This window comes from Hemitrygon akajei, chromosome 15 (assembly GCF_048418815.1).
Source record: "Hemitrygon akajei chromosome 15, sHemAka1.3, whole genome shotgun sequence".
Classification (NCBI taxonomy): Eukaryota; Metazoa; Chordata; class Chondrichthyes; order Myliobatiformes; family Dasyatidae; genus Hemitrygon; species Hemitrygon akajei.
In genome coordinates, this window is record NC_133138.1 from 16,989,882 (window position 1) to 17,013,575 (window position 23,694).

The 23,694-nt window shown below is 40.5% G+C and overlaps 1 pseudogene; it reads left to right on the forward strand.

Moving 5' to 3' along the window:
* The first annotated feature begins 3,002 nt into the window (after nucleotides 1–3,002).
* The window catches only part of LOC140739542 (elongation factor 2-like), a 61,791-nt pseudogene continuing 41,099 nt past the window's right edge, over nucleotides 3,003–23,694 (forward strand).

A 23,694-nucleotide genomic window follows, 5' to 3' on the forward strand; every position in this document is an offset into this window, starting at 1 on the left:
TCACATGAGAATATAGCCTTCTGTTGGGAATGCTTTTATTCTTTCATCCCTCTCCTGCCATCTTATCATGGTCTCATTCTCTCAGGCATGCTGTATTCCTAGGGGCGTTCTGATTAATATGCCCTGTCTGGGAGCACTTAGTTGTGTTGGTTCTTTTTAAAGTCTGTCCATTAGCACCTCCCACATCTATAGATTTTAGCAACTTTATAATACTCTAGAAATCACTCAACACTTGTAGAAATATGGCAACAATTAATAAGCCACCAGCCAGTATTAGTGGGGATTTTTTCAGTTGATGAGCACCAGTAAAATTAGAAGGAAATGGTAAGAATAGTAAGCAGAGATGTCAGTAAGTTATATTGCTTTACAATATCTCTGCCTTCTTTTCATACTTTTTAGTGTTAACTTTCCACATACTCTTGACTTTGTCAATACGATGTCCAGTTTGACTCTTTCAACAAATGAGTATGTTGATTGAATATTACTCTGGAAACAATTTGGCCCCCAGCACTCAGCATAAATGCTGCTGAGAAACATTTTGTTACTATTATTAGCAAAGCTTTCTTGACCCATATTCTTAGCTGCTATTTTTCCTCTGAGGCTTCTTCACACTTTAAATGATAAATTTTCAATAGAATATTGGAGTTGAAATTTCAAAAATACCCAAATAATACTACTGCACAAATTAAAAAAAATACCATAATATATTGGGAGATACTCAGAATACAACTGTTAGGAAAGTGATGAATGCTGCAATTGATAAACTCCAGAAGATACCAGGAGTTTCAGAACATGTTCGAACCCTGAAGGTTAACAATCACCACTTGTGCATACATTACTCAGACTGGAGTTAGTTGCAACATCTATGCTTTTTAAAGAGGGACGCTCCACATCATCTCCATTTTAAACTATGTAATTATGCCACATTCAGGCTATTAATTTACATATAGATATACTGTTCATTCCTGTCAACCTTATTTCGCTATTTTGATGGCGACACTATTCCAGTTTGCAAGGATAGCAACATCAACGTGACAATGTTGCTCAGTGCCAATTGAAGCATTATCTCTCAAATTTAAACCCATCTCTGCAAAAGGTTTCAGAGCTGTTCTCATGCTTTCACACAACCATGAAGACCTTGGCTCATTATCTAGCTACATTAATTTAAATACACCAGCCTCCTGCCTCAAGGCAGTTTTTCTTAAAATGACTAGTGAAAGTGTTTCTTCATTATACCTCAATAAAGCCACTTGGGATATTTGCTAAACTACAGCTGTTGTGTAAATACAAGTAAATGTGCCTGTTAATTAATTCACTTAAAATAAAATTATCAAATGTAGGTTGATTGGTAAAGAAATATGACAAGTTAACATTATGGGGTCAGATGTTTCACTGAAACCTGGAATATCATTATTTTTATTTTAAAAGTATTTAGTTATACAGTGCAGAGTAGGCCATTCCAGCCCGAGTCACATCACTCTAGCAACCTCCATCACACCCAATTAACCTTAACCTAATCATGGGACAATTTACAATGACCAATTAACCTACCTGATTCATCATTGGTCTGTGGAAAGAAACCAGAAGACCCGGTGAAAACCCACACATTCCACAGGGAGGGCAAGAAGACTAACCAATAAAAAATAGTCCACAGACATTGTCTCCTCTGAATCAGAAGTAGAAAGGTTATGCAGCATCTTTATAAAGCCTTTCTCATTCCCAAGATGGAGTACTGCATGTTGCTCTGGTCACCCTACTCTATGAAGAATGTTATACTGCTGGATGGTATCCAGAATAGATTCACTATGATATAGGTTGGGATGAGGTAGTTCAGTTATGCAGAGAGACTGGAAGTCAGCTTTGCTCTTCCTGCAGAGGAGGAAGTAAGAGAGAATATTGCATTATGAAAGGGATCGATAGGGTAGACTGCAGTAAAATGTCACCCATACCAGGTGTGGAAAAAAATATCCGATATAGATTTAGGGTATTGGAGGTGAAGTGAGTGGCCCCTTCTTCAGCCCGAGAGTGGTAAGTGGTATGCTTTTTAACCTCCAAAACGTAAAAACGAATTGAAAGGAAATATGGAGCGAAGAATAAATGTATATGTTTTATTATTTTACTTTAAGCAAGATGTGCATGAATGACGTAGGGGTATGATGATGTATGCAATTCATGTACTTTTACATATAATCTGTAATGAATTATTCAAACAAAACAGGTTTAATCAAACAATATATTTACAATATTACACAAAATGATTGAAATGTTAACTACACAACACTTCTGCCTCCTTAGCTGTAAATCCAACTCTGTATAGAATGCATCTCAATTTATATGCATATACTGTATAATACAATAACCATATAGACGTCCACAACATTGAAAATGTTAATTTGTTCCATTCATGCCTTAAGATTTAATTGCTGTGGAGGATTTGAATTGAATTGACTTTATTACTTACATCCCTCATATACAGGAGGAATAAAAATCCTTATTACATCTCTGTCTAAATGCGCAATTAATAGTAATTTGTAATAAATAGTATATGCAACAGAATAGTCAATATAACAGAGGAATACAACTGTATCAGCATGAATTAATCAGTCTGATTGCCTGGTGGAAGAAGCTGTCCCAGTGCCTGTTGGTCCTGACTTCTGTGCTGTGGTATAGTTTCCTAGATGGTAGCAACTGTAACAGTTTGTGGTTGGGGTGTCTTGGCTCCCCAATGATCCCTTGGGCCCTTTTTACACACCTGTCTTTGTAAATGTCCTGAATGGTGGGAAGTTCACAGCTACAGATGCGCTGGGCTGTCTGTACCACACTCTGCAGAGTCCTGCGATTGAGGGAAGTACAGTTCCCATACGAGGCAGTGATGCAGCCAGTCAGGATACTCTCAATTGTGCCCCTGTAGAAAGTTCTAAGGATTTGGGGGCCCATACCAAACTACTTCAACTATCTGAGGTGAAGGAGGCGCTGTTGTGCTTTTTCTCCACACAGTCGGTATGTACAGACCACGTGAAATCCTCGGCGATGTCTATGCTGAGGAACTTAAAGCTGTTCACCCCCTGAACCCCAGAACCATTGATGTCAGTAGGGGTTAGCCTGTCTCCATTCCTCCAGCAGTTCACAACCAGCTCCTTTGTTTTAGCGACATTGAAGGAGAGTTTTTTTTTCTTGACACCACTGTGTCAGGGTGATGACTTCTTCTCTGTGTGCGGCCTCATTATTATTTGAGATTAGGCCAATCAGTGTAATGTCATCAGCAAATTTAATTAGCAGATTGGAGTTGTGGGTGGCAACACATTCATGGGTATACAGAGAGTAAATGAGGGGGCTTTAGACACAGCCCTGAGGGACACCTATGTTGAGGGTCAGAGGTGAGGGAGCCCACTCTTACCACCTGCTGGTGATCTGACAGCAAGTCTGGGATCCATCTACACAAGGCAAGGTGAAGGCCGAGGACTCTGAGCTTCTTGTCGAGCCTGGAAGGAGTTATGGTGTTGAATGCTGAACTGTAGTTCTGCATCCTATTGATGTCCCTCTGTAAGCTCTGACAACACTCCAAACTATCTACAACTGCCCCAACATTTGTGCCATCAGCAAACTTACTAACCCACCCTTCTACTTCATTGAGGTTACTTATAAAAATCACAAAGAGGATCCCAGAACAGATACCTGCAGAAAACCTCTAGTCACTGACCTCCATGCAGAATACTAACTTCTACAACCACCCTTTGACTTCTGTGGGCAAGCTAATTCTGGATCCAAAAGCAAGTTCTCCTTGGATCCTACGCCTCATTATTTTCCGAATGAGCCTCACATGGGGAAGGTTATGAAATGCCTTACTGAAATCCATATACATTACATCCATTGCTCTACCTTCATCAATGCATTTTGTTACATCCTCAAAGAATTCAATCAGGCTCGTAAGTCATGACCTAAACTTGACAAAGCCATGCTGACTATCCCTAATCAGATTATGTGTCTCCAAATATTCATAAATCCTGCCTCTTAGGATCTCCTCTAACAACTTGCCACCACTGAAATAAGACTCACTGGTCTATAATTTCCTGGGTTATCTCTACTCCCTTTCTTATAGAATATGCAAGAAAGAAATCAGTTTCTTACAGCCTCAGATATTTTTCAACAGTATTCTGGAAGATATAAGTCCTGCTCTATTTGTCTTGAATTCCATCTTGCAACATGTGAGGTAAATTAATTTAATTTAAAAATTTAAATGATTAAATGCTCAAAGTAGGATGTCAATTACTATTTGAACACATTTTGTGAAAATAGCAATAATAATTAATTTATACATCAATAGAAAACAACAAAAGAATATTTGAGACATTCTTACTAGATTCTAAGAATGTAAGAAGTAGGGTAAGAGCCGGCCCTGCTATACAAAGATACCAAGGCCTCAGTTGCATCAGTCTGCCTTATCTCCACACCTCTTGGCTCTTTACTGGTCCAAGATTCCAATGTTTATCTCATCCTTGAACGAGTTCCATCATTCATTCAGCACAGTTTGCAGTAATAGTGAAATTCAAATATTCACTTTCCTCTGAGAGAAGTTACTCATTTCTGGCTTGAGTGAGCCATCTCTTATTCTGAAACTATACTTCTTATTTTGCGATTCTCTCAGCTAGGGCAAATATTGTTCAATTAACTCTCAAATAAGTCAAAACCTTATTTGCTTCAGTGAGATCACCTCTTATTCCTATAAGTTCCAATGCTTAATAGCTGAATCTTCTTACTACTTCCTCATCAGTCAATCCTTTGAATCTGGGATTTAACCCAATCAGCTTTTGCTAGACTGCCTTCAATATAACTAAACCTTCCTTCAATAAGGAGACTAAATTGATATATACTACTTCAGGTTTTGTGTCGTCAATGCCATGCACAGTTGGAACAAACTTTTCCTAACTTTTATACTCCAACATTTTTCAATGACAGCAATGATTTGCTTTCCTAATAAATAAGAAAGAGATGAAGGGGTATCTCATTGAAATCTTTTAAATGTTGAAAGGCCTAGACAAAGTGGATGTGGAAAGGATGTCTCCCCATGAAGGGGAAGTCTAGGACAAGAGGGCACAGCCTCAGGATAAAGGGGCGTCCATTTAAAACAGAGATGCAGAGAAATTTCTTTAGCCAGAGGGTGGTGAATTAGTGGAATTTGTTACCACAGGCAGCTGTGGAGGCCAGGTCATTGGGCGTATTTAAGGCAGAGATTGATAGGTTCTTGATTAGACACAACAACAACGGTTACATGGAGAAGGCCAGGGAGTGGGGCTGAGGAGGGGAGAAAAGGGTCAGCCATGACTGAATGCCGTAGCTGACCTAATGGTCGAAATGGCCTAATTCTATTTCTGCTCCTGTGTCTTACAGTCTAACTACCTGAATCTGCATGGTAGCTTTGCGGTACATTTACCTGGTTGCAGATCCCTGTAGTAAGCTCTTTGGGCCTATGTGGGGAGCCAGAGAGTGCTAGGCTGCAAACATTTTTAGTGTGCCTGAATTGGTTAGTTGTTGTTTAACGAGAGTCATTTATCACTTAGAATTCCTTGCGTTTTTCATAAGCGGCTCTCTCTTAGTAATGTGATATTCTGGCTTATTTTGATAGACTCAGTGATTCCATGTTACTCATATTATTTAAGTGGACATCCAATTAGCACTAATCGCGGAATCCTAGTTTTGAGAAAGTTATGTTTCGTGGTGTAGTTCAGCTGAGCCACCGATGTTCTGTTGGAATATGAATGAATAAACTCTGGTTGCTCTCTCTACATGGGAGCTAATCTTTCCTCTGCACTTGGGTTCAAACATTGCCGGTGAACATTGTGACAGACCCCATTGTATAGCAGCACTCTTTAATGCCTTCGGTAAAGAAAAATTCTGCTATTTTCCCTCTATCAATACAGATAATCTCACATTTCTCTACATCATTCTCAATTGCTTAAAATTTTCACCACATTGTTTATTACTAAACAAGAAAATAGCTGAGAAATACAATAGTAGATACCTGTAAGACTGAAGTTTCTAAAGGTACTTGGTCTTCAGGTCGATTTGTGTTAAGCAGGTCTGATATAATCATTCTCTTTTCAGATACAGAGCAATTCCTTTTAACTTGATCAAAGAAACATACCAGAAATTTGAGGATTTCAGATTAATTGCATAATCTGTAGAAAATGCCATGTCAGAGTAAAAGGAGTTAACCCTGGACCCTCTGCAGCTTGCCTATCACCACAATAGGTCAACAGCAGAAGCAATCTCAATGGCTCTTCACAGCCTTGCATCAGCTGGACAATACAAACATCTTTGACGGGATGCTGTTCGTTGACTACAGCTCAGCATTTAACACCATCTTTCCCACTGTCTTGATCAACGAGCTACAGAACCTGGTCCTCTGGACCTCCCTCTGCATTTGGATCCTCAACTTCCCAACTGGCAGAACCACAGTCCGTGTGGATTGGTGATAATATCTCAATGATGATCAACATGGTGCAAATCAGGGGTGTATGCTTAGTCCACTACTGTAATCTTTATACCCATAAGGCCAGGTATAGCTCAAGTACCATCTATAAATTAGCTGATGATAAAACCATCGTGGGTAGAAGCTCAGATGGCGATGAGAGTGCGTACAGGAGTGAGATATACCAGTTTGCTAAGCGGTGTCGCAGCGACAACCTTGCATTCAATGTCTGTAAGACAAATGAGCCGATTGTGGGGGTAAGATGAAGGAGCACGAACCAATCCACAGAGGTATCATAGCTGGAGAGAGTGAGCAGTTTCAAGTTCCTGAGTGTCAAGATCTCTGAGGATCTAACCTGGTCTCAACATATTGATGTGGCTATAAAGAAGGCAAGTCAGCCACTATATTTCATTAGGAGTTTGAGAAGATTCAGTTTGTCACATCAAACATGCAAAGACATCTATAGATGTACCATGGAGAGTATTCTGACAGGCTACATCACAGTTTGGTGTGGGGGTGGGGGGTGGTGCTACTGCACAGGATCAAAAGAAGCTACAGAAAATTGTAAAATGAGTCAGCTCCATCTTGAATTCTAGCCTCCATAATATCCAAGACATCTTCAAGGAGAAGTGCCTCAGAAAGGAGACATCCATTATAAAGGACCTCCATCACCAACGGCATGCCCTCTTCTTGTTGTTACTGCCAGGAAGGAGGTACAGAAGGCACACACTCAGTGATTCAGGAACGCTCAGTGATTCCCTTTGCCATATGATTCCTATATGGACATTGAACCCATATACTACAACACATTATTTCTGTTTTTGCACTATTTTTAATCTATATATATGCATTCACTGTTACTTATTAATTAATGTATTTTTTCTATACATTAATCTAATCATGTGTTGAATTGTGCTGCTGCTGCTAAGTTAACAAATTTCACAGCACATGCCCATGATAATAAGCTTGATTCTGGTTCTGAATTTATGAATAGCTAACAGCTTGTAGCTTTCAGGATTTGTTTCAAAATTGTATGAATTGCTTGCACGTAACAATAGAGGATCTCTGGCCACTCATTTTCATAATGGCTTATTTGAGGCTGACAGGCAGAGAAGACTGACTGACAGCTGCTGAACGTGCACTTTTCAGCCATCAAGAAATCTATCTCAGATGTAGAGAAGGAATCCCCTTCCTTTGCTCACACTCTGTCTCCAAGCCCACTGGAATGACGAGTGTCATGTTTCCCATCTAATCATTTCTCATAATCCGCCGCTGTTTTTCTTAATCCTCTATCCATTGGTTGGCACCATATATAAATTCCTGGCCAAAAAATGGGATGAGCACTAAAACAGCATGAAATATGTGCAAAATGCTCTACTTTGTGTTAAGCTATTTTCAATGGCACACTTTTGTGTGCTGTGTGAATAAGCTTCTAATACAAATAATTTCCTATGATTGGGAAGTTCAGAAAAAGTGACTGAAGTACTTAGATTAAAACTAAGGCATTCATAAAAAAATCAGGAAGTTGTCTTTCTCACATGCTCTGTCCATATTGATATTAAACCAGTTCTGACTGTTATTACACCAATTAAAAGTTTCAAAACCAACATTGGTAAGATCTAGTAGGGAGGGATATTAAAGTTCAACTTAAACTTTATTATAAAAGTACATATATGTCACCATATACAACCCTGAGATACATTTTCTTGTGGGGACACTCAAGAAATCTATTTAATGGTACTATAATGGGATTAATGGAAGATCAAACAGAGAGTAGAAGACAACAAACTGTGCAAATACAAACATAAATAAATAGTAATAATGAGAACATAAGATAATGAGAAAAAGAGTCCTTGTAATGGTTATGGGTGTTGAGTGTAGTTATCCCTTTTTATTCAACAGCCTGCAGACTGAGAGGTATTTGCTGTGAGAGAACCTTGTGGTCCAAGACCCGAGGCTCTTGTATCTTCTACCTGATAGCAGAAGTGAGAAGAGAGTATGACTGGGTGGGTGGTGGGGGGTCTTCCAATAACAGCGTTTCATCTCAATGTCATCTAGATTAAGGGATAGAGGAGCAAGTCACAGACCGTTGTATTGCACATAAAAAAAGGTGCTTCAGCTTGGTACTGACAGGAAACGCTGGAAATGCTTAACAACTCAGGTAGCACATATGGAGTCTGAACCAGAATAACCATTTCATCAGGATAAGCATTTCCAGTTTTTACTTGAGATTTCCAGCGTCTGCTGTTGCTTTTCATGTTTGGTGCATTGGAAGGAGAAACAATGCAGTCAGCGCTGAGCAGACTAAAAGCAAAAACACGATCGAGGCACAGAGTTGGCTGAAGCAATTCAATGCCTTATGAAATATATCCAGATAGAATATTGACATTAAGGAAGAAGATATGGTGAAACCTTTGAAAACTTTAGGATAGTTAAGTCCCAGGGACCAGACATGATATAGTCCAGATTTACTACAGGAATTGAGGGAAGAGATCGCTGTGCCTTTGGTCATGATTTTTGTATCTCTACTGGCCACAAGAATAGTACCAGTTGACTGGAGGGTGACAAATGTTATTCCTTTGTTCAAGAAGGGGAGTAGGAATAACTTAGGAATTATAGACCAGTGAATCTCACTTCAGTGTTGAGCAAACTAGAGACAGGATTTATGAGCATTTGGAGAAACATATTCTGATCAGAGGTAACCAGCGTAGCTTTGTTAGGGGCAGGTCATGCCTCATGAGGCCTGATGGAGTTCTTTCACGATGCATCAGAGAATATTGATGAAGGTAGATGTGGCAAATATGGATTTTAGTAAGGCATTTGTTAAACACATCATATTAAGCTCAATCAGAAAGTCAGGATACAGGGACATTTGTCTGAGATTGTCTTAGATTGCCAATAGAAGGTAGAGGATGGTAGCAGATGGAGTGTCAGTGACCAGTGGTGTTCCACAGGAATTTGATCTGGGACCACTGTTCTTTGTGATTTTTATAAATGACTGCTTTGAGGAAGTAGAAAGGTGGGTTAGTATGTTTGCAGATGACATGAAGGTTGGTAGAGTTGTGGATCGTGTGGAAGACTGTTTTAGATTGCAGTGGGGTATTGGCAGGATGCAGAGCTTGGCTGAGTAGTGACAGATAGAGTTCATCCTGGAAAAGTGTGAAATAATTCATTTTGGAAGGTGGAATTTGAAGATAGAATACAGGATTAATGGCAAGATTCTTGGCAATGTGGAGGAGCAGAGAGATCTTGGGGTTCATATTAATAGATTCCTCAAAGTTGTCATGCAAATTGATAGGGTGGTTAAGGAGGCATATGGTATGTTGGCCTCCATTAGTTTAGGAGTGGAAAGATAATGTTGCAGTTCTGTAAATCCGTGGTTAGACCACATGTGGAATATTATGTTCAGTTCTGGTTGCTTCATCATAGGAAGGATATCGATACTTTAGAGAGAGTGCAGAGGAGATTTACCAGGACTAGAGAACATGTCTTATGAGGATAGGTTGAGTGAGTTAGGTCTTTTTCTTCTTTTCAGCAAAGAACAATGAAAGGTGACTTGATGGAGGTGTACAGGGTGTTAAAAGGCATAGATCGAGTGGATAAACTAGAGACCTTTTTTGTCCAGGGTGGAAATGGCTAATATGAGGGGGCACAATTAGAAGAACGTATACTGGGGATGTCAGAGGTAAGTTCTTTACTCAGAAAATGGTAGGAGGATGGAATGCCCTGCAGGGGTGGTGGTAGAGGCATTTAAAAAACTCTTAGATAGACAGATAGAAAGACTCAGATAGAAAAATGGAGGGCTAATGATGAGGGAATGATTAGATTGATCCTAGAGCAGGTTAAAATGTTGGTACAAATTTGTGGGCCGAAGAGCTTGTACTGAGCTGTAATATTCTATGTTGTATAAATAAGTTGCTACCCACATTCAGATACCGAGACAATGCTACTGTTCCGCTGATTGCAATAAATCACTTCATATCTTTGTAACAACACCTACCGAACTGTCTCTCAGTGAAAGAATATGCCCCTCCATCTGATCATGACTTAAGTAATGGGCGACTGGATAAAATTTACTGAACGTTTAACAGATAATTGAACTGAATTCAGTCCAGTCAATCCACAGCAAAATTTATGTAGCTTCTTAAAGTATGAAAAAGTATGAACATTATTTTTCATGACTGCCATGGAAATATTAATGTCAGCCTGTAATTCTATTCTGATACAGGTCCTGCAAACTTACTCAGCAAAATATTTCAATGTTTTCTGCTGTTATTTTTTTCCTCAGCTTTCTCCCTTCCTTTCCAGTCCCAATGAAGGGCCTCAGCCCAAAACATAAACTATCTACTTATTTCCGTAGACGTTGCCTGACTCAGCGTTTCTCCAGCATTTTGTATGTGATGTTCTGGATATCCAGCGGCTGCAGAATCGCTTCTGTTTATAAAATCTTCAGACTATACACATTCAACCAATATAACAATTAAGTGCTCAGACACTCACAGCAATCAAAATGATGCTAACTAGCTACCCAGCAAATATGTGCTGCTAACAGTCCCCCAAGATGCTTATAATCAGGTATGGGCCAAATCAAGGCGAGTGTGACTGGGCCCAGGTCTGAGAGTGAAGAACAGACAGACGTACTTTATTGATCCTGAGGGAAATTGGGTTTCGTTACAGCCGCACCAACCAAGAATAGTGTAGAAATATAGCAATATAAAACCATAAATAATTAAATAATAATAAGTTAATCATGCTAAGTGGAAATAAGTCCAGGACCAGACTATTGGCTCAGGGTGTCTGACACTCCAAGGGAGGAGTTGTAAAGTTTGATGGCCACAGGCAGGAATGACTTCCTATGACGCTCAGTGTTACATCTCGGTGGAATGAGTCTCTGGCTGAATGGACTCCTGTGCCTAACCAGTACATCATGGAGTGGATGGGAGTCATTGTCCAAGATGGCATGCAACTTGGACAGCATCCTCTTTTCAGACACTACCGTCAGAGAGTCCAGTTCCACCCCAACAACATCACTGGCCTCACGAATGAGTTTGTTTGGTTCTGTTGGTGTCTGCTACCCTCAGCCTACTGCCCCAGCACACAACAGCAAACATGATAGCACTGGGCAGCTGATTTAGGTGCAGGACCAGATTGAAAGGGCCAGGGCCAGAGGCAAAGGATTGGCCAGTGCTCAACTTGCTGCTCAGCTAGGTTTGCACTGAACTGATGCTGTGGCCTGTAACTAACACGCCCTTTGATCAGCTGCAGTCATGGCTGCCTTCTTGGCTGTGAATTCGCTTTTGTAAACTTTAGTTCTGAATGTTATTTGCTTACTTTTTATTGTTTGCATGATTTGTTCATTTTGTTTATACATTATGTGTTTGATGGTCTTTTTTTAACAGGTTCTATTTTTTTGTGGCTGTCTGTAAGGAGACAAATCTCAAGTTTGCATAATTCCCTGGTTAGGATTTCTACTGCTATGCTATGAGATAGTTCATATTAACAGTCTTCTGTAAAAGCAGTATGCCATGCTGGAAAGTGTGTTTTGGCTTTGGCTAAGATAAGGAGCCATGTTGTCCAGCTTAGGAATGTGAGCCACTGAATTAGGATTGTGGGATGTGAGAAAAGGTTCTTGGAGCTGTGAAGCTATGGGGAGAAGTTTTCTGAAGGACTGTAGTCTGGTTTGGGGTCTTTTGGCAGGAGCTGCAAAGCAGGACAAAAGGGAAGGTGCTGCAGAATGCCATGGAAATGAGAGTCCCCCTTGCAAGAAGTGCTTTGTGATGATAAATGGTTCCAAGGAGGAAGAGCAATACTCCCTGAAAGAGAGAGCCAGTTTGCTTGAGATGGGCTTCAAGGGGAGTTCGAAAATGTGGTAGGTGTTTTCATGCAGACCGTGAGTCCAGTTTGTGAGTAAGAGATACACCCCCAAATACCCAGTTTAGGAAGAGATGAGCTCCAATGATTATGTGCACATTGTGGGCCCTATTCTTTTCTTTTTTCTAATAATTATTTGATAAAGCTGAATTTAGTAAATATACTTACTTTATAATTTTATACAGTGTATGATCAGTTATTTCTTGGCGGCCAATAATTGTGTTTAGGCAGACTTTATACCGCATTCACTCAAATTGAGGCTTCTTTAATTGAAACATCACGGTGTTCCTGTTTGGTTGAACCCTAAATCATATTGACCTTGGATGTATATTGTCTATGAAAGGAGGCCACCACTGAGTCACGAAGCTGTTCGCAGAAGTAGCTAAGGAGTCCAGTGAGGGGGTTACAGTTATATATAGTATACAGGACTGTGCAAACGTCTTAGACACCCAAGAATTTTTTTTTAATATATATAGTTTCAAATGGCATGGCCTCCACAGGGCCTTGATTTCAACATCATTGAGGCTGTCTGGATTGTCTGGATTACCTGGAGACACAGAAGCAAGTGAGATGGCCAAAGTCTGCAGAAGAACTGTGGCAAGTTCTCCAAGATACTTGTAACAACCTACTGGTTGATTTTCTTACAAAATTGTATGACAGTGTACCTAAGAGAATTGATGCGGTTTTAAAGGCAAAAGGCAGCCACACCAAATATTGATTTCTTTATCTTTTTACTGTTTACTCCTCTTTATAGCAAATTATTTTGAAAAAATAGAAACTTTTCATTTCACTATTTTTGAAAGCTTTACAGAATTTTTTTTACATGTGGCTAAGACCTTTGCATTATACTGTACATATTTTGATAATAAACACACATTGAACTTCATCAAATGGAATGGCTTGATCCATTGATCAGGTCCAGGCACTTTGAATGATTTTGTCATGATTCAATGGCGACAACTGCAATCAATCCCCATGAAACAAAGCCTTTTTAATCTGATTACCTGATGTATATTGTCAGGTATGTCAGTCAATGCATTGTCTCTGATTGCTGGAAACTGTTAACTTTAAACCTGCATGTGCTTTGTCACATGATTATTTTATTTTAATATATATTTTTGATATATAGGAGATATACAGGAGATAAAATATATTTTTGAGGCAACTCAAGCAAGAAGAACCTGCAGAAAGCCCTGCAGGATACGATGTGACTAAATGGCAGGCCAGCTTGATAACTGAGTAACCTGATTAGCATATGTCTTTCTTTCTCCTCCAAATCCCGTAATACTTTTAAATCCCCAAAATAAATTCCTATTCTCTCCCTCCTTGGCAGTTTAAAATTCAAAAAACTTCATTGTAAAATATCATGGAGCTAAATTGTTAATAAATCCAAATGTAGATACAACATTTAGTGGGATGAAAGATGCATATTGAATTGCTAATCCAAGAAGTACCGTGAAGACAAATTGAGCAATCTACATTGTGCACTCACTCATGCCCTGTAATGACACTGACAATCAGGCAGATGGAAAATGGTGGTGGAACCATTGAAATGGTTGCCCTAGGTTCACTGAGGCCTGCACAGGTTAATGACATCGCTGAGATGAAAATGGAAGTTGCTGGCAATGAGGTTGTGTGGTTAATCTTCTGACCCTTTTACCTGCTTCTCCTCACCTACAGTAATCCATTTGCAGGCTCTGTTATCTCAATGAAACAAAACTATAAATAACTGGAATGAATTTGTCCATCATCTGGGCCTACTTCTGAGGCAATATGAGACTCATCCATAAAAGTATTTCAAGCAGAGAATGGCTGTCACTGCCTTTTGTGATGCTCGTTATGTGAACATGAATTCCTTATGCTTCCCATTCTTAAGTGATTAGTTTTTGATTTCGACCTGCAAGGGCTCCTTGTGCTTTATGTTCTGTTTAAAGTCACTCTGAGCCTAAGTCAGTGTGCTCAAGTCCTGAGTAACTGAGCTCTTAGTTTGACAATTCTTTGTGTTATTCTCCCAATAATTCTCCATCATTAGTTTCTACTACAGTCCTGAGCTTACTCTGCACCCCAGTTGGCTGTTTGAAGATTATTAGAGTTAAAACTTCAAGTCAATGATCTTTTATTGGAATTAGGAAAAGTTAAACCACAAACTATTTCCTGTTGCAACGTACAAAATGCTGGAGGAACTCAGCAAGTAAAGCAGCACGGAGGCATGGGACCTGAAATGGAGGGGAACCGATAAATTATCTAGTGTTTTCCCAGCAGATATGATGAATAAACTCTTCTCGGGCTTCCAGCCAGGTACAGTTTCAATATTATCTGATGTTTCAATCACAAACTCTGCAATTTCACCAGGAATGATGCCTAGGCATGTCTAGACTGGTGGTATATATACCCCCATTGTTCATCCCTTCTAATTGGTTTGTCCTCATCCAATCAGGATCATGCAGTCCCACCCCATTTAAAATTGAATTCCAGTTTTTATGTAAGGGGGTTTCTTCTTGGTGTAAGGGTTTTTTTTGTCTCTTTAAGTTACTGAGTGCGTTAATCGAAATGGCTTCTTTGGTTGTTAAAAGTAAAAATGCTTCTTTTTTATGCTAACTGGAGAGAGGGTGTTTTCTCTCGAAGCTTGTTTGGGTTATGATTACTGATAATGGCTATTGTATTCCTTTGTTAACCAATTGGAATGGATGTTATTCTTTCTTGTGGGACAATGAGCTGTGGTTTCGTGGACTTTTGGAGAGACGGTGCAAGGGGGTTAGAAGGAGAAGACGCGATGTTGTAAGCAGGGTGACGGAACGGCCCCGAGCGGGGGTCCGAGGCCCAGGGTTTCGACGAGGACAGATTCGTGTGGAGCGTCTGGTTGACTACCATTGTTGGTCCCAGGCGGCGGGTTGAGGAGGTCGGAGGGGATCGAATGGTGGCAAGAAGACTTCATTAACTGAGCTCCAACGGGTTGTGCATAAAGTGGTTGGACTTTGATAAGTTTGGCACCTTTTACTTTTCCTGTTATATTGTATCTCAGTTAAGTACATAGTTCTAGTAAGATTGATAAAGTGTAATTATCTACCTCGCCAATGGTGTACTGTCTGTTTTTGGGTGAGGTGGGGACATCACACAGCTTCTACACAAGCTGATTACCCAGTTTGGCGGGGCCGAAGGCTGCTCCCCCTAGACGGAAGCGAGCTGAGCAAGCCTGAGGCTTACCAGGGGGCTACACTTACTTAGAGCGAAACCTTCGTCTTTATTATTTCTCTAGTTTTATTTCAATGGCTTGCTTCAGCAGGTGGTACCAAAAGCCATTAGCATGGCACAGTAGTTCAGTGTTGTCAAAGTAAATCTTATAGCTATTGTGATTGCAATGTTCTGATATCACTAATTTCTCTGGGTATCCCAAACTGATACACCTCCTGTGCTCCCTGATGTGGGTATCTACCGTGCGCCCCATCAACCACCATACACTGCTCTGCATTCGCAGGGAATCTTGTAACCACCAGCCGTCTTGAATCCCAGCTCACCTTTGACCTGCATGAGCTGTGATTTGATCTTCCTTATGGATATGTGGATGATATTAATCTGGTATTTCTTTAGGTTCCTTCCAGGAACCATGGAAATGTAGGGAAGACAGGTGGTAGTGATGGGTTCCTCTTCGTTGTTAAGTTCCTGGTTTTTCTGTCAGCCCTTTTAAAGGTCCGATTGATCTCTTTCACCTTCTGGCCACTCTGTAGAAACGTCGTGTGTAATTGTCTTATTTCCTCATGGAAGCTCTCTGAGACCGAAATAATTTTTGCATGGTTAATCAATGAAGAAGGAACCATTCTATGTTGGGGAGGTGTGACGATGGCTGCTATTGATGAGGTACAAGTCCATGTCAGTGGGTTTCCAATAGATGCCTTGCCTGAGGCTAATGGCTGGTTTCCACCCTATTAGAATGTCCAGGAGCAGGAGGCAACCACTCTTCTCCATCTCTATCATAAATTGAATGTTTGTATGTATACTGTCCAGTTGGGTCTGGAACTGTTGGAGTGCCTGGAATCCATGGGGCCACACTATGAAGGTGTCATTGACGTATCCGCGGAAGCATTTAGGCATAAGGGCGATGAATTCAGCCCCTACTCCTCAAAGTCCTCCACGTAGAAATTAACAATAGTCGGCAACAGAGGCGATCGCATGGCCTTTCTGTCCATCTGATCGTAGTAATTCCCCTTCGAGGAAGTACGTCGATGTAAGGGTGCATTCAAAGAGTTAATGGTACCCTTATCAAACCTGGACTTCTGGAGGACCAAGGTATCCTTAAATGGGCACTCTCATCAACAGGGACTCCTCATCAACACTGACCGTTATGTCCTCTGGGGTCAGCTGGAGGGGAACCGATAACCTGAAAGGGAGGTTTGCCGACGCTACCTGGGAGAGTTTAAACTAGTTTTCCGGGGTGGGGGTGCTTGGAAAACAGAGCCCTGGGTCAGTAAGGGAAGGATTGGACCAGAGGATAGATGTCAGGAAGAATATTGAAAGGCAAAATTAAAATGGCATTTAAGATGGGTCGGATAGTTTGAAGTATGCATATTTTAATGCTAGGGGCATTATGAGTAAGGGTGATGAACTTAGAACGTGGATCAGTACATGGGACTATGCTGTTGTAGCCATTACTGAAACTCGGTTGAGCGAGGGGCAGGAATGATTGATTACTCTTAACAGGTTTTTTAAGTTTTAGAAAAGATTGAGGAGAAGGTAAGTGGGGGATGGTGGAAAGCTGCACTACTAATCGGGGACAATATCACAGCTGCACTCAGGGAAGACATACTGGAGGGGTCAGACACTGAGTCCATTTGGGTGGAACTCAGGGATAGGAAGGGTTCAATCACACAGATGGGATCGTACGACAGACCCCTTAATAGCCACCAGAACATTGAGGAACAGATACATAATCAGATTAAGGGAATGTGTAAAAATATTAGGGTTGTTGTCAGGGGTGATTTTAACTTCTCTGATATAAACTGGGACCTCCTTAGTGCAAGGGGTTTAAATGGAGCAGAATGTGTTAAGTATATCAGGAGGGTTTCTAAAATTAACATGTGGATGGTCCAACATATTGGAGTACTGGACCTTGTATTGGGTAATGAGCTTGGCCAGTGAAATGAGCTTTCAGTGGATGAACAGTTAGGGAACAGTAACCACAACTCTTTAACTGTCAGGATAGCTAGAGATAAGTACGGTCCTTGTGGGAGAATTTTAAATTAGAGTAGGGCAAATTATGAGGGCATTAGGCTGGAACAAAAAAGCATTAATTGGAAACGTCTTTTCTCTGGCAAGTCCACATCAGACATGTGGAGGGTGTTTAAAGATCAATTGCATAGCATATAGGAAAAGTATGTTCCTGTTAGAAGGAAGGATGGGGATGGAAAGATAAGAGAACCATGGATGTCCAGAGAGGTGACGAATTTAGTCAAGAAAAAGGAAAAATTTGTAAATTTTCAGAAGTTAGGATCAAATGAAGCATATGAGTATATAGAAGGCCGAAAAGAACTAAAGAAAGGAATTAGGAAAGCCAGGTGGGGCCATGTAAGGTCCTTGGTAAGTAGGATTAAGGGGAATCCCAATGTATTCTATACACACATCAAGAGCAAGAGGATAACTAGGGAGAGGGTGGGACCACTCAAGGATAAAGAGGGAAAATTTGCTTGGATGCAGAGAATGTGAGTGAGGTACTTAATGAGTACTTTGCTTCAGTATTTACCAAGGAAAAGGATTTGGAGGACCAGGATATCAGAGTTGAGCGTAAAAATACATTTGGTTGTTTAGAGGTTGAAGAGGAGGAAGTGTCTGGCATCCTAAAGAGTATTAAGGTGGATAAGTCCCCAGGGCCTAATGGGATTTAACCCAGGTTACTTAAGGAGGCAATAGATGAAATTGTTGGGTCCTTCACCAATACCTGTGTCCTCTCTAGCCACAGGTGAGTGGCTAATGTTGTGCCTTTATTTAAGAAGGGAACAAGGTAAATCTTTGAAACTATAGACTGGTGAATCTCACATCAGTTATAGGGGAATTGCTGGATAAAATTCTTAGGGATACAATATTAGAGCATTTGGAAACGCATGGCCAAATGAGAGAGAGCCAGCTTGGCTTTGTGCATGGCAGGCAGTGCCTTACCAAGTTGATTGAGGTTTTTGGTGAGAGATTGATGAGGGTAGGGCAGTGGATGTTGCCTACGTTGATTTTAGTGTGGGAGGCTAATCCAGAAGATTAAGATGCATTGGCTGTTTGGATTCAGAATTGGCTTGTGCATAGAAGTCAGAGAGTAATGTTTGAAGGGACTTATTTGAGCCGGAAGACTGTAATTAGAGGAGTTCCACAGGGATCTGTGGTGGGACCTCTGCTGTTTGTGATGTATATAAATGATGTGGATGAAAATGTTGTTGGGTGGGTTAGTGGATGATACCAAGATTGCTGGAGTTGTGGATAGTGCAGGAGACTTGCAAATAATACAGCAAGATATCGATCAGTTGCAGATATGTGCTGAGAAATGGCAGGTGGAGTTTAACCCAGATAAATGTGAGGTGTTGCATCTCAGTAGGGCAATTGCAAGGAGACATATTGCTCCTATAGTATATTGCTATGGGCAAGATCCTTAACAGTGTTGGTAGGCAGAGTGATCTTGGGATCAAAGTTCATAGCTCCTTGAAAGTGGCTACACAGATTGATAAAGTGGTTAAGAAGGCTTATGGAATGCTTGCTTTTATTAGTTGAGCCATTGAGCTCAAAAGTCAGGAGGTTATGTTGCAACTTTATGAAACTCTGGTTAGGTCACATCTGGAGTATTGCATACAGTTCTGGTCGCCCCACTATGGGAAGGATGTTGAGGCTTTGGAGAGGGTGCAGAAGAGGTTTACCAGGATGCTGCCTGGTTTCAAGGGCATGTGCTATCATGAGAGGCTGGATAAACTTGGGTTCTCTGGAGTGCCGGAGGCTGAGGGAAGATCTGATAGAGGTTTACGAGATTATGAGGGACAGCACCTGGAGAATCTCTTGTGTTTATGTTAACTATTTCTTGTTGAACAGCCAGCTTGTACTAAGTTAGTATTCAGATTGCGAAGGTGGCAATATACTTCAGCAGATTTAATTTTCTCAGTTAACAAATTACTGAGGAACTAATGTACAGAGTTATTGTGGAAGCATTTTCCTGCTGCTGCTCTGTGAAGCACCCCAGTGTTGACAGATGATGGAGCCCAATGGTTGCCATCTGTTGGCATATTGAGAGTGATGAAGCAAACAACCTGCTGTCGATTTATACTGAAAATAGTTTGATTCTAAGTGTTATTGCATTGGAGTATCACATAGTTTCACAGGCTATAAATCTTGAATATTATTTTTCTATGGTTTTCAAGGTTAAGAGAAGCATGTATTGATTGATTAGGGTTCCCTTTTGGCATACAACCATGTTACTGAAGTATGACATCAGGGATCTGTGTCTGCACAGGTAAGCACGATCCGTGTCTTGGACTTAAGGATTAAACATGACAGAAATCTATTTTGGTATTGTCTCCTCATCCCCAACTGTTGAGGGCATGGCATAAAAATGGTAGTGGATTAATAGTTGCCTTTAATCTACTAACTATTCTGCATGGAAACATTGAGAGATAAAACACACTACATTATATAGATACAGAAGTGAAGGCCTCTTCTGAGATTTTGGGGGAAAGTTAATTTTCAAGTTCATTACTAGCAACAGACAAGGGAAGTACTTTGTGGTACAGAAGCAGCACTGTGGTGGACAGGAAGGTGCTACGACCGGTAGGTAAAACTGCCCAGTGTATCAGTGACATCATCCTACTCACCATCTAGGACTTGTATACAGAAAGGGTCAGAAAAAGGCCAGCAATATCACAGAGGATCCCACCCACCCTGCTCATGGACTGCTTGTCCGACTCGCATCAGGGAATCCATGCCAGGACAACTCGACTTTGAAGCAGTTACTCCCCCCAAGCCGTCAGACTGATCAACACCTCCACCCATTAACTCACCCCACCACCCTCTACTGCATACAGGCCACCTAGAGCTACTTTATGTTCAAACAATAAATCTGCATATATACTGTAAAATGTTATTTGTACATTGTGTTTTATATGAATGCTTATACATTTATTTTTATTGTGTCTTTTCTTGTTGAATTTTTATTGGGTTCTTTATGCTTACTGAGTTTTTTAATGCTGCATTGGATCTGGAGTAACAATCATTTTGTTCTCCTTTACTTACGAGTACTGAGGAAGGACAATAAATGATCCTGAATTTTGGAGTATGATATGAGGTATGACTTGGGTCAGAATTGACAAAATTGTTCAGACTTGTTCTTGGACGGAGACCACAAAATACTTCCAGTTTCATTAACGAGGATCCATGAAATATTTTTTCTACTGCACAGATGAAAGGATTTCATTAGCCTTTTGCCAAAGCATTAATTTTGTTTCTGCAGGTTTGCAGAGAGTGTGAAGAAGCTTAGTTCTCTGCAATCTGCTGCTACCTGGTGAGGATCTCGAAAATGGGCATTGACAGGTGTCTGGCAGACACTAAATGAAATGAAATGAAACCTTTCTGCAGTAGCTGAAGACAAAAACATAAAATTGGAAATCAATGAAGAAATTCATTGTTATTGGTTTAAGGAGACCTGAAATTAAGAGTAGACTGAAACCTTTTCTCGCTCCATTAGTCAGGTAAATAAATGCTATTCTAACATCTTAAAAACTGCAGCATTTTGCTGTGGATTGACCTAAATGAGAATGTATGCAATAGAGATATCCAACAAATGCCCATTCATATTACCCCATTTAAATTCAAAGTTCAAAGTAGATTTAGTATCAAAGTATGTTCAGTATCTGTCACCATATACTACCTTGAGATTTATTTTCCTGCAGGCATTTACAGGAAAATAAAGAAATACAATAAACTTTACTGTATGAAAATCTGTAAATATCAAAGACTGACAAACAACCAATCTGTAAACGAGTGTGCAATATGCAAAAATAATTTAAGTATTCAATTAATCATAATACAACAAAATAGAGTTTACATTCTGATCCGAGTTTGTTGTCTACTCGACATTAGCCTAGCATTTTATTTAGCAATACAGCACAGAGTAGGGCCTTCAGGCACACCAAGCCACACCACCTCAACATGCCCACAAACACGACTAATCTGAACCTAATCACAGGACAATTCACAATGACATTTAACCTGCCCGGAATATCTTTGGACTGTGGGAGGAAACCAGAGCATCAGGGGAAAACCCATGTATTCCATGGGGAGGACGTACAGAGACTCCTTACAGAACAGCACCAGAATTGAACTCTGAACTCCAGAACACCCTGAGCTGTAATAGCTTTGTGTTAACCACTATGCTATTGTGGTTCCCATGAATGAATGAACCCAGCTTAAGTGTGTTCCATGTAATAATACTGACAGGCCTGAATTTCTTATTCATGGTACCTAGTGAATAGCAATTCCCTATGTGTAGAAGGAAGAAAGAAGCAATGATCTGAAGTGTTTCACCTCAGCTACCAAACTATTGGCTTGAACTTAGAGGTTCCCTGAGAGGTAATTCATGTTTGTAATAAGAACAGGCATAACAGAATCAAAAGTGTTATGGTACGGAGAGATAACTTCTAACTTACTTTCCACTGTGTATGTTGAAAAGATGTCCTTGAAATATCTTCTTAGAAACTGGAAATGTGCCTTAAAAGTAGATCAGATTAGGGGTTCAAACAGAAAATCAGCTTAGACTTGACAAGGCAAATCTCTTTTTGCAGTCCTTCCATGTGAGATTTCACACCTCCATTCTTACTGATTTCCAACTAACAGAACTCATAGTTGGCAGCTATAATTGCATTAGGCTCCATTTTTCTAGGCAGAGACAGCTAAGGCAAATGAGCTAGCCTACCAAACCTCAGCTCTTCACAAAATAAATCAGCTTGCACCTGTAAGGAGAGATCCCTGCACCACATTTGGGCATGAGCCAATGAGTGGCAGTAAAAGTGACGCATATAAGTCTCAGGCAATGACCGCCCCTGCCAGGAGAGAGACTGACCATTCTTAATAATCAGTCAGTAACTTCTTGAGACCAGAATTGGCCAGCAACTTTAATTGGATACTGTGGCTGCAGAAGTAAAGAAGGGTTGGATAAACTCCACATAATAATCATCTCCAGACTTCCAAAAGCTTTTCCAGCATCTACAGGACCAACTAGGACTATAAAAGTATAATATCTTTTTGTTTCCATGAATGAAGCTCCAACATATCCAAAAATCTTGACACAACATCAGTTTAAACTGTCTAACCATTAGTCTAGATAGTTACTTTATTTAACACAAGTGCACCATGGCGTAGTGAACATCATCATTTAAATGCAATGCTTCCCTTGACTCAATGCTTGCTTGTAGAACTATTTTGTTGCTGAAAGGATAGCTTAAAGATACTTGCACTTAGGCAGCAGAAGAGTATCATATTGGCCTAGAAATGAATATGGCTGGTACTGTGTTTTCAGTGTGAAATGTCTGCAGTTAACTATTTATACACTGGAATGGGATTGAGATGGTATCACAGTTGAATTCCGCTAGTCCATGAATACAACTGAGCTTTTCTGGTCATATGATGCATTTGCTCTAGTGACACAATTTCCACAGCAACAGCACATGGAATGATGGACTATCACGCTTGTGTGTTACACCACTTTAGAGCTTTGCCTGGAAAACCAGGTCACATTATTTTAAAACTTGTCTGTCTCTAGGGACTCTCTGAACAACAGGATTTTAATAGCATGGCTTCCTAAATGGATCATAGCCTAGAGTATGTTACCCAACTCGACTAGATTCTCTTACTAACCTCCTTTCTTTCAGTTCTTCTACAACACGGAAGAGACTACACACCTTCATCCCTACCCAACATTGTTAACCCCCACCCATAACCTGCTTCAGATTTCAGATTCAGATTTATTTATCACATGGACATTGAAACATACAATGAAATGGGTCGTTTGTGCTAGCAACCAACACACTCAAGAATGTGCTGGGTTTAATCCACAAGTGTCACCATAGCAATCCACCATCTTCGTCAGAACAATACAGAACGTACCAAGGGATAAAGTAACAATAGCAAGGCAGCCCCATTCCTCCCTCCCAACCACCCATGCACAAACCCAGTCCTCTAACCCCAAGATAGGCTGTCTTTGGCATTCAGCCCCTAGCAGACTCACAGATTTGCAGACATTGCATATTTGCTTTCCCCACAGATATTCACAGACTCACGGCCCTGGTCGGAAGACCTTGACATCTAGACCTGTGATCAAACTTCCCAGGTCCTTGAAACCT